General features: G+C 36.7%; 1 long non-coding RNA gene across 1 annotated transcript in view; it reads left to right on the forward strand.

Annotated features, from left to right (window-relative positions):
- LOC146785713 (uncharacterized) overlaps positions 1-16838 on the forward strand; it is a 158585-nt gene that overhangs the window by 55112 nt on the left and 86635 nt on the right. Inside the window, exons 83-115 of the long non-coding RNA XR_014970781.1 lie at positions 316-439; positions 828-950; positions 1339-1462; positions 1852-1970; positions 2359-2477; positions 2866-2984; positions 3373-3496; positions 3886-4004; positions 4393-4516; positions 4906-5024; positions 5413-5535; positions 5924-6047; positions 6436-6559; positions 6948-7066; positions 7455-7578; positions 7967-8090; positions 8479-8603; positions 8993-9111; positions 9500-9620; positions 10010-10128; positions 10517-10637; positions 11026-11144; positions 11533-11656; positions 12046-12164; positions 12553-12676; positions 13066-13184; positions 13573-13695; positions 14084-14207; positions 14596-14719; positions 15108-15226; positions 15615-15738; positions 16127-16250; positions 16639-16757. This is a non-coding gene — a long non-coding RNA (uncharacterized LOC146785713). The remainder of the gene's footprint in view (positions 1-315; positions 440-827; positions 951-1338; positions 1463-1851; positions 1971-2358; positions 2478-2865; positions 2985-3372; positions 3497-3885; positions 4005-4392; positions 4517-4905; positions 5025-5412; positions 5536-5923; positions 6048-6435; positions 6560-6947; positions 7067-7454; positions 7579-7966; positions 8091-8478; positions 8604-8992; positions 9112-9499; positions 9621-10009; positions 10129-10516; positions 10638-11025; positions 11145-11532; positions 11657-12045; positions 12165-12552; positions 12677-13065; positions 13185-13572; positions 13696-14083; positions 14208-14595; positions 14720-15107; positions 15227-15614; positions 15739-16126; positions 16251-16638; positions 16758-16838) is intronic.

The following is a 16838-nucleotide window of genomic DNA, read 5'->3' on the forward strand; positions in this document are numbered from 1 at the left end:
TAGTGGGAGACTGTGCCTGAACATATTTTCTGTCAAGATGAGAGTAATATGGATCACATTGTGTTGGTCATGATAGTTCATAAAAGCCTGGCTGCCTCCAACGCTACTAAACCCTGCTTTATATCCTGGAACTAGCAATGTTGCAGAGAAGTATGTGAGGTTAAAAACTAAAATTGAGATTTGATTTTCTAAAGAGCTTTCTGATTTTCACAATAAAAGACTCCATAGTATTGATCTGTTTACCCTTTCTAAAAATCAAGATTTTTTTGTATTGCTTATAGAAAATGTGCTAACAGTGGACTTTTCCATCTACAGATTATACTGAATGACCAGAGGTGGCAGTGTTTCACAACCGAGTTTCTCTGAATTGCCGAGACTGAAGAACAAAAAAAAAAAAGGAAGTCTTCCGGCATACGGCATCATTTTACCAATATACAAGGCAAGTTTAACTCACAATAATTCCTTTATGCATTAAAAAGACGCTCACAGCATCAGCATGTCCTCACTACCTTATAGTGGGAGACTGTGCCTGAACATAATTTCTGTCAAGATGAAAGTAATATGGATCACATTGTGTTGGTCATGATAGTTCATAAAAGCCTGGCTGCCTCCAACGCTACTAAAGCCTGCTTTATATCCTGGAACTAGCAATGTTGCAGAGAAGTATGTGAGGTTAAAAACTAAAATTGAGATTTGATTTTCTAAAGAGCTTTTGATTTTCACAATAAAAGACTCCATAGTATTGATCTGTTTACCCTTTCTAAAAATCACGATTTTTTTGTATTGCTTATAGAAAATGTGCTAACAGTGGACTTTTCCATCTACAGATTATACTGAATGACCGGAGGTGGCAGTGTTTCACAACCGAGTTTCTCTGAATTGCCGAGACTGAAGACAAAAAAAAAAAAGGAAGTCTTCCGGCATACGGCATCTTTTTACCAATTTATAAGGCAAGTAAAACTCACAATAATTCCTTTATGCATTAAAAAGACGCTCACAGCATCAGCATGTCCTCACTACCTTACAGTGGGAGACTGTGCCTGAACATAATTTCTGTCAAGATGAAAGTAATATGGATCACATTGTGTTGGTCATGATAGTTCATAAAAGCCTGGCTGCCTCCAACGCTACTAAAGCCTGCTTTATATCCTGGAGCTAGCAATGTTGCAGAGAAGTATGTGAGGTTAAAAACTAAAATTGAGATTTGATTTTCTAATGAGCTTTTGATTTTCACAATAAAAGACTCCATAGTATTGATCTGTTTACCCTTTCTAAAAATCAAGATTTTTTTGTATTGCTTATAGAAAATGTGCTAACAGTGGACTTTTCCATCTACAGATTATACTGAATGACCAGAGGTGGCAGTGTTTCACAACCGAGTTTCTCTGAATTGCCGAGACTGAAGAACAAAAAAAAAAAAGGAAGTCTTCCGGCATACGGCATCATTTTACCAATATACAAGGCAAGTTTAACTCACAATAATTCCTTTATGCATTAAAAAGACGCTCACAGCATCAGCATGTCCTCACTACCTTATAGTGGGAGACTGTGCCTGAACATATTTTCTGTCAAGATGAGAGTAATATGGATCACATTGTGTTGGTCATGATAGTTCATAAAAGCCTGGCTGCCTCCAACGCTACTAAACCCTGCTTTATATCCTGGAACTAGCAATGTTGCAGAGAAGTATGTGAGGTTAAAAACTAAAATTGAGATTTGATTTTCTAAAGAGCTTTCTGATTTTCACAATAAAAGACTCCATAGTATTGATCTGTTTACCCTTTCTAAAAATCAAGATTTTTTTGTATTGCTTATAGAAAATGTGCTAACAGTGGACTTTTCCATCTGCAGATTATACTGAATGACCAGAGGTGGCAGTGTTTCACAACCTAGTTTCTCTGAATTGCCGAGACTGAAGAAAAAAAAAAGGAAGTCTTCCGGCATACGGGATCATTTTACCAATTTATAAGGCAAGTAAAACTCACAATAATTCCTTTATGCATTAAAAAGACGCTCACAGCATCAGCATGTCCTCACTACCTTACAGTGGGAGACTGTGCCTGAACATAATTTCTGTCAAGATGAAAGTAATATGGATCACATTGTGTTGGTCATGATAGTTCATAAAAGCCTGGCTGCCTGCAACGCTACTAAAGCCTGCTTTATATCCTGGAGCTAGCAATGTTGCAGAGAAGTATGTGAGGTTAAAAACTAAAATTGAGATTTGATTTTCTAATGAGCTTTTGATTTTCACAATAAAAGACTCCATAGTATTGATCTGTTTACCCTTTCTAAAAATCAAGATTTTTTTGTATTGCTTATAGAAAATGTGCTAACAGTGGACTTTTCCATCTGCAGATTATACTGAATGACCAGAGGTGGCAGTGTTTCACAACCTAGTTTCTCTGAATTGCCGAGACTGAAGAAAAAAAAAAGGAAGTCTTCCGGCATACGGGATCATTTTACCAATTTATAAGGCAAGTAAAACTCACAATAATTCCTTTATGCATTAAAAAGACGCTCACAGCATCAGCATGTCCTCACTACCTTACAGTGGGAGACTGTGCCTGAACATAATTTCTGTCAAGATGAAAGTAATATGGATCACATTGTGTTGGTCATGATAGTTCATAAAAGCCTGGCTGCCTCCAACGCTACTAAAGCCTGCTTTATATCCTGGAACTAGCAATGTTGCAGAGAAGTATGTGAGGTTAAAAACTAAAATTGAGATTTGATTTTCTAAAGAGCTTTTGATTTTCACAATAAAAGACTCCATAGTATTGATCTGTTTACCCTTTCTAAAAATCACGATTTTTTTGTATTGCTTATAGAAAATGTGCTAACAGTGGACTTTTCCATCTGCAGATTATACTGAATGACCAGAGGTGGCAGTGTTTCACAACCTAGTTTCTCTGAATTGCCGAGACTGAAGAAAAAAAAAAGGAAGTCTTCCGGCATACGGGATCATTTTACCAATTTATAAGGCAAGTAAAACTCACAATAATTCCTTTATGCATTAAAAAGACGCTCACAGCATCAGCATGTCCTCACTACCTTACAGTGGGAGACTGTGCCTGAACATAATTTCTATCAAGATGAAAGTAATATGGATCACATTGTGTTGGTCATTATAGTTCATAAAAGCCTGGCTGCCTCCAACGCTACTAAAGCCTGCTTTATATCCTGGAGCTAGCAATGTTGCAGAGAAGTATGTGAGGTTTAAAACTAAAATTGACATTTGATTTTCTAATGAGCTGTTGATTTTCACAATAAAAGACTCCATAGTATTGATCTGTTTACCCTTTCTAAAAATCAAGATTTTTTTGTATTGCTTATAGAAAATGTGCTAACAGTGGACTTTTCCATCTACAGATTATACTGAATGACCAGAGGTGGCAGTGTTTCACAACCGAGTTTCTCTGAATTGCCGAGACTGAAGAACAAAAAAAAAAAAGGAAGTCTTCCGGCATACGGCATCATTTTACCAATATACAAGGCAAGTTTAACTCACAATAATTCCTTTATGCATTAAAAAGACGCTCACAGCATCAGCATGTCCTCACTACCTTATAGTGGGAGACTGTGCCTGAACATATTTTCTGTCAAGATGAGAGTAATATGGATCACATTGTGTTGGTCATGATAGTTCATAAAAGCCTGGCTGCCTCCAACGCTACTAAACCCTGCTTTATATCCTGGAACTAGCAATGTTGCAGAGAAGTATGTGAGGTTAAAAACTAAAATTGAGATTTGATTTTCTAAAGAGCTTTCTGATTTTCACAATAAAAGACTCCATAGTATTGATCTGTTTACCCTTTCTAAAAATCAAGATTTTTTTGTATTGCTTATAGAAAATGTGCTAACAGTGGACTTTTCCATCTGCAGATTATACTGAATGACCAGAGGTGGCAGTGTTTCACAACCTAGTTTCTCTGAATTGCCGAGACTGAAGAAAAAAAAAAGGAAGTCTTCCGGCATACGGGATCATTTTACCAATTTATAAGGCAAGTAAAACTCACAATAATTCCTTTATGCATTAAAAAGACGCTCACAGCATCAGCATGTCCTCACTACCTTACAGTGGGAGACTGTGCCTGAACATAATTTCTATCAAGATGAAAGTAATATGGATCACATTGTGTTGGTCATTATAGTTCATAAAAGCCTGGCTGCCTCCAACGCTACTAAAGCCTGCTTTATATCCTGGAGCTAGCAATGTTGCAGAGAAGTATGTGAGGTTAAAAACTAAAATTGAGATTTGATTTTCTAATGAGCTTTTGATTTTCACAATAAAAGACTCCATAGTATTGATCTGTTTACCCTTTCTAAAAATCAAGATTTTTTTGTATTGCTTATAGAAAATGTGCTAACAGTGGACTTTTCCATCTACAGATTATACTGAATGACCAGAGGTGGCAGTGTTTCACAACCGAGTTTCTCTGAATTGCCGAGACTGAAGAACAAAAAAAAAAAAGGAAGTCTTCCGGCATACGGCATCATTTTACCAATATACAAGGCAAGTTTAACTCACAATAATTCCTTTATGCATTAAAAAGACGCTCACAGCATCAGCATGTCCTCACTACCTTATAGTGGGAGACTGTGCCTGAACATATTTTCTGTCAAGATGAGAGTAATATGGATCACATTGTGTTGGTCATGATAGTTCATAAAAGCCTGGCTGCCTCCAACGCTACTAAACCCTGCTTTATATCCTGGAACTAGCAATGTTGCAGAGAAGTATGTGAGGTTAAAAACTAAAATTGAGATTTGATTTTCTAAAGAGCTTTCTGATTTTCACAATAAAAGACTCCATAGTATTGATCTGTTTACCCTTTCTAAAAATCAAGATTTTTTTGTATTGCTTATAGAAAATGTGCTAACAGTGGACTTTTCCATCTGCAGATTATACTGAATGACCAGAGGTGGCAGTGTTTCACAACCTAGTTTCTCTGAATTGCCGAGACTGAAGAAAAAAAAAAGGAAGTCTTCCGGCATACGGGATCATTTTACCAATTTATAAGGCAAGTAAAACTCACAATAATTCCTTTATGCATTAAAAAGACGCTCACAGCATCAGCATGTCCTCACTACCTTACAGTGGGAGACTGTGCCTGAACATAATTTCTATCAAGATGAAAGTAATATGGATCACATTGTGTTGGTCATTATAGTTCATAAAAGCCTGGCTGCCTCCAACGCTACTAAAGCCTGCTTTATATCCTGGAACTAGCAATGTTGCAGAGAAGTATGTGAGGTTAAAAACTAAAATTGACATTTGATTTTCTAATGAGCTGTTGATTTTCACAATAAAAGACTCCATAGTATTGATCTGTTTACCCTTTCTAAAAATCAAGATTTTTTTGTATTGCTTATAGAAAATGTGCTAACAGTGGACTTTTCCATCTACAGATTATACTGAATGACCGGAGGTGGCAGTGTTTCACAACCGAGTTTCTCTGAATTGCCGAGACTGAAGACAAAAAAAAAAAAGGAAGTCTTCCGGCATACGGCATCATTTTACCAATTTATAAGGCAAGTAAAACTCACAATAATTCCTTTATGCATTAAAAAGACGCTCACAGCATCAGCATGTCCTCACTACCTTACAGTGGGAGACTGTGCCTGAACATAATTTCTGTCAAGATGAAAGTAATATGGATCACATTGTGTTGGTCATGATAGTTCATAAAAGCCTGGCTGCCTCCAACGCTACTAAAGCCTGCTTTATATCCTGGAGCTAGCAATGTTGCAGAGAAGTATGTGAGGTTAAAAACTAAAATTGAGATTTGATTTTCTAATGAGCTGTTGATTTTCACAATAAAAGACTCCATAGTATTGATCTGTTTACCCTTTCTAAAAATCAAGATTTTTTTGTATTGCTTATAGAAAATGTGCTAACAGTGGACTTTTCCATCTACAGATTATACTGAATGACCAGAGGTGGCAGTGTTTCACAACCGAGTTTCTCTGAATTGCCGAGACTGAAGAACAAAAAAAAAAAAGGAAGTCTTCCGGCATACGGCATCATTTTACCAATATACAAGGCAAGTTTAACTCACAATAATTCCTTTATGCATTAAAAAGACGCTCACAGCATCAGCATGTCCTCACTACCTTATAGTGGGAGACTGTGCCTGAACATAATTTCTGTCAAGATGAGAGTAATATGGATCACATTGTGTTGGTCATGATAGTTCATAAAAGCCTGGCTGCCTCCAACGCTACTAAACCCTGCTTTATATCCTGGAACTAGCAATGTTGCAGAGAAGTATGTGAGGTTAAAAACTAAAATTGAGATTTGATTTTCTAATGAGCTTTTGATTTTCACAATAAAAGACTCCATAGTATTGATCTGTTTACCCTTTCTAAAAATCAAGATTTTTTTGTATTGCTTATAGAAAATGTGCTAACAGTGGACTTTTCCATCTACAGATTATACTGAATGACCAGAGGTGGCAGTGTTTCACAACCGAGTTTCTCTGAATTGCCGAGACTGAAGAACAAAAAAAAAAAAGGAAGTCTTCCGGCATACGGCATCATTTTACCAATATACAAGGCAAGTTTAACTCACAATAATTCCTTTATGCATTAAAAAGACGCTCACAGCATCAGCATGTCCTCACTACCTTATAGTGGGAGACTGTGCCTGAACATAATTTCTGTCAAGATGAAAGTAATATGGATCACATTGTGTTGGTCATGATAGTTCATAAAAGCCTGGCTGCCTCCAACGCTACTAAAGCCTGCTTTATATCCTGGAACTAGCAATGTTCTAGAGAAGTATGTGAGGTTAAAAACTAAAATTGAGATTTGATTTTCTAATGAGCTGTTGATTTTCACAATAAAAGGCTCCATAGTATTGATCTGTTTACGCTTTCTAAAAATCAAGATTTTTTTGTATTGCTTATAGAAAATGTGCTAACAGTGGACTTTTCCATCTGCAGATTATACTGAATGACCAGAGGTGGCAGTGTTTCACAACCTAGTTTCTCTGAATTGCCGAGACTGAAGAAAAAAAAAAGGAAGTCTTCCGGCATACGGCATCATTTTACCAATATGCAAGGCAAGTTTAACTCACAATAATTCCTTTATGCATTAAAAAGACGCTCACAGCATCAGTATGTCCTCACTACCTTATAGTTGGAGACTGTGCCTGAACATAATTTCTGTCAAGATGAGAGTAATATGGATCACATTGTGTTGGTCATGATAGTTCATAAAAGCCTGGCTGCCTCCAACGCTACTAAAGCCTGCTTTATATCCTGGAGCTAGCAATGTTGCAGAGAAGTATGTGAGGTTAAAAACTAAAATTGAGATTTGATTTTCTAATGAGCTGTTGATTTTCACAATAAAAGACTCCATAGTATTGATCTGTTTACCCTTTCTAAAAATCAAGATTTTTTTGTATTGCTTATAGAAAATGTGCTAACAGTGGACTTTTCCATCTACAGATTATACTGAATGACCAGAGGTGGCAGTGTTTCACAACCGAGTTTCTCTGAATTGCCGAGACTGAAGAACAAAAAAAAAAAAGGAAGTCTTCCGGCATACGGCATCATTTTACCAATATACAAGGCAAGTTTAACTCACAATAATTCCTTTATGCATTAAAAAGACGCTCACAGCATCAGCATGTCCTCACTACCTTATAGTGGGAGACTGTGCCTGAACATAATTTCTGTCAAGATGAGAGTAATATGGATCACATTGTGTTGGTCATGATAGTTCATAAAAGCCTGGCTGCCTCCAACGCTACTAAACCCTGCTTTATATCCTGGAACTAGCAATGTTGCAGAGAAGTATGTGAGGTTAAAAACTAAAATTGAGATTTGATTTTCTAAAGAGCTTTTGATTTTCACAATAAAAGACTCCATAGTATTGATCTGTTTACCCTTTCTAAAAATCAAGATTTTTTTGTATTGCTTATAGAAAATGTGCTAACAGTGGACTTTTCCATCTACAGATTATACTGAATGACCAGAGGTGGCAGTGTTTCACAACCGAGTTTCTCTGAATTGCCGAGACTGAAGAACAAAAAAAAAAAAGGAAGTCTTCCGGCATACGGCATCATTTTACCAATATACAAGGCAAGTTTAACTCACAATAATTCCTTTATGCATTAAAAAGACGCTCACAGCATCAGCATGTCCTCACTACCTTACAGTGGGAGACTGTGCCTGAACATAATTTCTGTCAAGATGAAAGTAATATGGATCACATTGTGTTGGTCATGATAGTTCATAAAAGCCTGGCTGCCTCCAACGCTACTAAAGCCTGCTTTATATCCTGGAGCTAGCAATGTTGCAGAGAAGTATGTGAGGTTAAAAACTAAAATTGAGATTTGATTTTCTAATGAGCTGTTGATTTTCACAATAAAAGGCTCCATAGTATTGATCTGTTTACGCTTTCTAAAAATCAAGATTTTTTTGTATTGCTTATAGAAAATGTGCTAACAGTGGACTTTTCCATCTGCAGATTATACTGAATGACCAGAGGTGGCAGTGTTTCACAACCGAGTTTCTCTGAATTGCCGAGATTGAAGAACAAAAAAACAAAAAGGAAGTCTTCCGGCATACGGCATCATTTTACCAATATGCAAGGCAAGTAAAACTCACAATAATTCCTTTATGCATTAAAAAGACGCTCACAGCATCAGCATGTCCTCACTACCTTATAGTGGGAGACTGTGCCTGAACATAATTTCTGTCAAGATGAAAGTAATATGGATCACATTGTGTTGGTCATGATAGTTCATAAAAGCCTGGCTGCCTCCAACGCTACTAAAGCCTGCTTTATATCCTGGAGCTAGCAATGTTGCAGAGAAGTATGTGAGGTTAAAAACTAAAATTGAGATTTGATTTTCTAATGAGCTGTTGATTTTCACAATAAAAGACTCCATAGTATTGATCTGTTTACCCTTTCTAAAAATCAAGATTTTTTTTGTATTGCTTATAGAAAATGTGCTAACAGTGGACTTTTCCATCTACAGATTATACTGAATGACCAGAGGTGGCAGTGTTTCACAACCGAGTTTCTCTGAATTGCCGAGACTGAAGAAAAAAAAAAGGAAGTCTTCCGGCATACGGCATCATTTTACCAATATGCAAGGCAAGTTTAACTCACAATAATTCCTTTATGCATTAAAAAGACGCTCACAGCATCAGCATGTCCTCACTACCTTATAGTGGGAGACTGTGCCTGAACATAATTTCTGTCAAGATGAGAGTAATATGGATCACATTGTGTTGGTCATGATAGTTCATAAAAGCCTGGCTGCCTCCAACGCTACTAAAGCCTGCTTTATATCCTGGAACTAGCAATGTTGCAGAGAAGTATGTGAGGTTAAAAACTAAAATTGAGATTTGATTTTCTAATGAGCTTTTGATTTTCACAATAAAAGACTCCATAGTATTGATCTGTTTACCCTTTCTAAAAATCAAGATTTTTTTGTATTGCTTATAGAAAATGTGCTAACAGTGGACTTTTCCATCTACAGATTATACTGAATGACCAGAGGTGGCAGTGTTTCACAACCGAGTTTCTCTGAATTGCCGAGACTGAAGAAACAAAAAAAAGGAAGTCTTCCGGCATACGGCATCATTTTACCAATATGCAAGGCAAGTAAAACTCACAATAATTCCTTTATGCATTAAAAAGACGCTCACAGCATCAGCATGTCCTCTCTACCTTATAGTGGGAGACTGTGCCTGAACATAATTTCTGTCAAGATGAAAGTAATATGGATCACATTGTGTTGGTCATGATAGTTCATAAAAGTCTGGCTGCCTCCAACGCTACTAAAGCCTGCTTTATATCCTGGAACTAGCAATGTTGCAGAGAAGTATGTGAGGTTAAAAACTAAAATTGAGATTTGATTTTCTAATGAGCTGTTGATTTTCACAATAAAAGACTCCATAGTATTGATCTGTTTACCCTTTCTAAAAATCAAGATTTTTTTTGTATTGCTTATAGAAAATGTGCTAACAGTGGACTTTTCCATCTACAGATTATACTGAATGACCAGAGGTGGCAGTGTTTCACAACCGAGTTTCTCTGAATTGCCGAGACTGAAGAAAAAAAAAAGGAAGTCTTCCGGCATACGGCATCATTTTACCAATATGCAAGGCAAGTTTAACTCACAATAATTCCTTTATGCATTAAAAAGACGCTCACAGCATCAGCATGTCCTCACTACCTTATAGTGGGAGACTGTGCCTGAACATAATTTCTGTCAAGATGAGAGTAATATGGATCACATTGTGTTGGTCATGATAGTTCATAAAAGCCTGGCTGCCTCCAACGCTACTAAAGCCTGCTTTATATCCTGGAACTAGCAATGTTGCAGAGAAGTATGTGAGGTTAAAAACTAAAATTGAGATTTGATTTTCTAATGAGCTTTTGATTTTCACAATAAAAGACTCCATAGTATTGATCTGTTTACCCTTTCTAAAAATCAAGATTTTTTTGTATTGCTTATAGAAAATGTGCTAACAGTGGACTTTTCCATCTACAGATTATACTGAATGACCAGAGGTGGCAGTGTTTCACAACCGAGTTTCTCTGAATTGCCGAGACTGAAGAAACAAAAAAAAGGAAGTCTTCCGGCATACGGCATCATTTTACCAATATGCAAGGCAAGTAAAACTCACAATAATTCCTTTATGCATTAAAAAGACGCTCACAGCATCAGCATGTCCTCTCTACCTTATAGTGGGAGACTGTGCCTGAACATAATTTCTGTCAAGATGAAAGTAATATGGATCACATTGTGTTGGTCATGATAGTTCATAAAAGTCTGGCTGCCTCCAACGCTACTAAAGCCTGCTTTATATCCTGGAACTAGCAATGTTGCAGAGAAGTATGTGAGGTTAAAAACTAAAATTGAGATTTGATTTTCTAAAGAGATTTTGATTTTCACAATAAAAGACTCCATAGTATTGATCTGTTTACCCTTTCTAAAAATCACGATTTTTTTGTATTGCTTATAGAAAATGTGCTAACAGTGGACTTTTCCATCTGCAGATTATACTGAATGACCAGAGGTGGCAGTGTTTCACAACCTAGTTTCTCTGAATTGCCGAGACTGAAGAAAAAAAAAAGGAAGTCTTCCGGCATACGGGATCATTTTACCAATTTATAAGGCAAGTAAAACTCACAATAATTCCTTTATGCATTAAAAAGACGCTCACAGCATCAGCATGTCCTCACTACCTTACAGTGGGAGACTGTGCCTGAACATAATTTCTATCAAGATGAAAGTAATATGGATCACATTGTGTTGGTCATTATAGTTCATAAAAGCCTGGCTGCCTCCAACGCTACTAAAGCCTGCTTTATATCCTGGAGCTAGCAATGTTGCAGAGAAGTATGTGAGGTTTAAAACTAAAATTGACATTTGATTTTCTAATGAGCTGTTGATTTTCACAATAAAAGACTCCATAGTATTGATCTGTTTACCCTTTCTAAAAATCAAGATTTTTTTGTATTGCTTATAGAAAATGTGCTAACAGTGGACTTTTCCATCTACAGATTATACTGAATGACCAGAGGTGGCAGTGTTTCACAACCGAGTTTCTCTGAATTGCCGAGACTGAAGAACAAAAAAAAAAAAGGAAGTCTTCCGGCATACGGCATCATTTTACCAATATACAAGGCAAGTTTAACTCACAATAATTCCTTTATGCATTAAAAAGACGCTCACAGCATCAGCATGTCCTCACTACCTTATAGTGGGAGACTGTGCCTGAACATATTTTCTGTCAAGATGAGAGTAATATGGATCACATTGTGTTGGTCATGATAGTTCATAAAAGCCTGGCTGCCTCCAACGCTACTAAACCCTGCTTTATATCCTGGAACTAGCAATGTTGCAGAGAAGTATGTGAGGTTAAAAACTAAAATTGAGATTTGATTTTCTAAAGAGCTTTCTGATTTTCACAATAAAAGACTCCATAGTATTGATCTGTTTACCCTTTCTAAAAATCAAGATTTTTTTGTATTGCTTATAGAAAATGTGCTAACAGTGGACTTTTCCATCTGCAGATTATACTGAATGACCAGAGGTGGCAGTGTTTCACAACCTAGTTTCTCTGAATTGCCGAGACTGAAGAAAAAAAAAAGGAAGTCTTCCGGCATACGGGATCATTTTACCAATTTATAAGGCAAGTAAAACTCACAATAATTCCTTTATGCATTAAAAAGACGCTCACAGCATCAGCATGTCCTCACTACCTTACAGTGGGAGACTGTGCCTGAACATAATTTCTATCAAGATGAAAGTAATATGGATCACATTGTGTTGGTCATTATAGTTCATAAAAGCCTGGCTGCCTCCAACGCTACTAAAGCCTGCTTTATATCCTGGAGCTAGCAATGTTGCAGAGAAGTATGTGAGGTTAAAAACTAAAATTGAGATTTGATTTTCTAATGAGCTTTTGATTTTCACAATAAAAGACTCCATAGTATTGATCTGTTTACCCTTTCTAAAAATCAAGATTTTTTTGTATTGCTTATAGAAAATGTGCTAACAGTGGACTTTTCCATCTACAGATTATACTGAATGACCAGAGGTGGCAGTGTTTCACAACCGAGTTTCTCTGAATTGCCGAGACTGAAGAACAAAAAAAAAAAAGGAAGTCTTCCGGCATACGGCATCATTTTACCAATATACAAGGCAAGTTTAACTCACAATAATTCCTTTATGCATTAAAAAGACGCTCACAGCATCAGCATGTCCTCACTACCTTATAGTGGGAGACTGTGCCTGAACATATTTTCTGTCAAGATGAGAGTAATATGGATCACATTGTGTTGGTCATGATAGTTCATAAAAGCCTGGCTGCCTCCAACGCTACTAAACCCTGCTTTATATCCTGGAACTAGCAATGTTGCAGAGAAGTATGTGAGGTTAAAAACTAAAATTGAGATTTGATTTTCTAAAGAGCTTTCTGATTTTCACAATAAAAGACTCCATAGTATTGATCTGTTTACCCTTTCTAAAAATCAAGATTTTTTTGTATTGCTTATAGAAAATGTGCTAACAGTGGACTTTTCCATCTGCAGATTATACTGAATGACCAGAGGTGGCAGTGTTTCACAACCTAGTTTCTCTGAATTGCCGAGACTGAAGAAAAAAAAAAGGAAGTCTTCCGGCATACGGGATCATTTTACCAATTTATAAGGCAAGTAAAACTCACAATAATTCCTTTATGCATTAAAAAGACGCTCACAGCATCAGCATGTCCTCACTACCTTACAGTGGGAGACTGTGCCTGAACATAATTTCTATCAAGATGAAAGTAATATGGATCACATTGTGTTGGTCATTATAGTTCATAAAAGCCTGGCTGCCTCCAACGCTACTAAAGCCTGCTTTATATCCTGGAACTAGCAATGTTGCAGAGAAGTATGTGAGGTTAAAAACTAAAATTGACATTTGATTTTCTAATGAGCTGTTGATTTTCACAATAAAAGACTCCATAGTATTGATCTGTTTACCCTTTCTAAAAATCAAGATTTTTTTGTATTGCTTATAGAAAATGTGCTAACAGTGGACTTTTCCATCTACAGATTATACTGAATGACCGGAGGTGGCAGTGTTTCACAACCGAGTTTCTCTGAATTGCCGAGACTGAAGACAAAAAAAAAAAAGGAAGTCTTCCGGCATACGGCATCATTTTACCAATTTATAAGGCAAGTAAAACTCACAATAATTCCTTTATGCATTAAAAAGACGCTCACAGCATCAGCATGTCCTCACTACCTTACAGTGGGAGACTGTGCCTGAACATAATTTCTGTCAAGATGAAAGTAATATGGATCACATTGTGTTGGTCATGATAGTTCATAAAAGCCTGGCTGCCTCCAACGCTACTAAAGCCTGCTTTATATCCTGGAGCTAGCAATGTTGCAGAGAAGTATGTGAGGTTAAAAACTAAAATTGAGATTTGATTTTCTAATGAGCTGTTGATTTTCACAATAAAAGACTCCATAGTATTGATCTGTTTACCCTTTCTAAAAATCAAGATTTTTTTGTATTGCTTATAGAAAATGTGCTAACAGTGGACTTTTCCATCTACAGATTATACTGAATGACCAGAGGTGGCAGTGTTTCACAACCGAGTTTCTCTGAATTGCCGAGACTGAAGAACAAAAAAAAAAAAGGAAGTCTTCCGGCATACGGCATCATTTTACCAATATACAAGGCAAGTTTAACTCACAATAATTCCTTTATGCATTAAAAAGACGCTCACAGCATCAGCATGTCCTCACTACCTTATAGTGGGAGACTGTGCCTGAACATAATTTCTGTCAAGATGAGAGTAATATGGATCACATTGTGTTGGTCATGATAGTTCATAAAAGCCTGGCTGCCTCCAACGCTACTAAACCCTGCTTTATATCCTGGAACTAGCAATGTTGCAGAGAAGTATGTGAGGTTAAAAACTAAAATTGAGATTTGATTTTCTAATGAGCTTTTGATTTTCACAATAAAAGACTCCATAGTATTGATCTGTTTACCCTTTCTAAAAATCAAGATTTTTTTGTATTGCTTATAGAAAATGTGCTAACAGTGGACTTTTCCATCTACAGATTATACTGAATGACCAGAGGTGGCAGTGTTTCACAACCGAGTTTCTCTGAATTGCCGAGACTGAAGAACAAAAAAAAAAAAGGAAGTCTTCCGGCATACGGCATCATTTTACCAATATACAAGGCAAGTTTAACTCACAATAATTCCTTTATGCATTAAAAAGACGCTCACAGCATCAGCATGTCCTCACTACCTTATAGTGGGAGACTGTGCCTGAACATAATTTCTGTCAAGATGAAAGTAATATGGATCACATTGTGTTGGTCATGATAGTTCATAAAAGCCTGGCTGCCTCCAACGCTACTAAAGCCTGCTTTATATCCTGGAACTAGCAATGTTCTAGAGAAGTATGTGAGGTTAAAAACTAAAATTGAGATTTGATTTTCTAATGAGCTGTTGATTTTCACAATAAAAGACTCCATAGTATTGATCTGTTTACCCTTTCTAAAAATCAAGATTTTTTTGTATTGCTTATAGAAAATGTGCTAACAGTGGACTTTTCCATCTACAGATTATACTGAATGACCAGAGGTGGCAGTGTTTCACAACCGAGTTTCTCTGAATTGCCGAGACTGAAGAAAAAAAAAAGGAAGTCTTCCGGCATACGGCATCATTTTACCAATATGCAAGGCAAGTTTAACTCACAATAATTCCTTTATGCATTAAAAAGACGCTCACAGCATCAGTATGTCCTCACTACCTTATAGTTGGAGACTGTGCCTGAACATAATTTCTGTCAAGATGAGAGTAATATGGATCACATTGTGTTGGTCATGATAGTTCATAAAAGCCTGGCTGCCTCCAACGCTACTAAAGCCTGCTTTATATCCTGGAGCTAGCAATGTTGCAGAGAAGTATGTGAGGTTAAAAACTAAAATTGAGATTTGATTTTCTAATGAGCTGTTGATTTTCACAATAAAAGACTCCATAGTATTGATCTGTTTACCCTTTCTAAAAATCAAGATTTTTTTGTATTGCTTATAGAAAATGTGCTAACAGTGGACTTTTCCATCTACAGATTATACTGAATGACCAGAGGTGGCAGTGTTTCACAACCGAGTTTCTCTGAATTGCCGAGACTGAAGAACAAAAAAAAAAAAGGAAGTCTTCCGGCATACGGCATCATTTTACCAATATACAAGGCAAGTTTAACTCACAATAATTCCTTTATGCATTAAAAAGACGCTCACAGCATCAGCATGTCCTCACTACCTTACAGTGGGAGACTGTGCCTGAACATAATTTCTGTCAAGATGAAAGTAATATGGATCACATTGTGTTGGTCATGATAGTTCATAAAAGCCTGGCTGCCTCCAACGCTACTAAAGCCTGCTTTATATCCTGGAGCTAGCAATGTTGCAGAGAAGTATGTGAGGTTAAAAACTAAAATTGAGATTTGATTTTCTAATGAGCTGTTGATTTTCACAATAAAAGACTCCATAGTATTGATCTGTTTACCCTTTCTAAAAATCAAGATTTTTTTGTATTGCTTATAGAAAATGTGCTAACAGTGGACTTTTCCATCTACAGATTATACTGAATGACCAGAGGTGGCAGTGTTTCACAACCGAGTTTCTCTGAATTGCCGAGACTGAAGAACAAAAAAAAAAAAGGAAGTCTTCCGGCATACGGCATCATTTTACCAATATACAAGGCAAGTTTAACTCACAATAATTCCTTTATGCATTAAAAAGACGCTCACAGCATCAGCATGTCCTCACTACCTTATAGTGGGAGACTGTGCCTGAACATAATTTCTGTCAAGATGAAAGTAATATGGATCACATTGTGTTGGTCATGATAGTTCATAAAAGCCTGGCTGCCTCCAACGCTACTAAAGCCTGCTTTATATCCTGGAACTAGCAATGTTCTAGAGAAGTATGTGAGGTTAAAAACTAAAATTGAGATTTGATTTTCTAATGAGCTGTTGATTTTCACAATAAAAGGCTCCATAGTATTGATCTGTTTACGCTTTCTAAAAATCAAGATTTTTTTGTATTGCTTATAGAAAATGTGCTAACAGTGGACTTTTCCATCTGCAGATTATACTGAATGACCAGAGGTGGCAGTGTTTCACAACCTAGTTTCTCTGAATTGCCGAGACTGAAGAAAAAAAAAAGGAAGTCTTCCGGCATACGGCATCATTTTACCAATATGCAAGGCAAGTTTAACTCACAATAATTCCTTTATGCATTAAAAAGACGCTCACAGCATCAGTATGTCCTCACTACCTTATAGTTGG

Source organism: Triturus cristatus, chromosome 11 (assembly GCF_964204655.1).
Source record: "Triturus cristatus chromosome 11, aTriCri1.1, whole genome shotgun sequence".
In the NCBI taxonomy this organism is placed as follows: domain Eukaryota; kingdom Metazoa; phylum Chordata; class Amphibia; order Caudata; family Salamandridae; genus Triturus; species Triturus cristatus.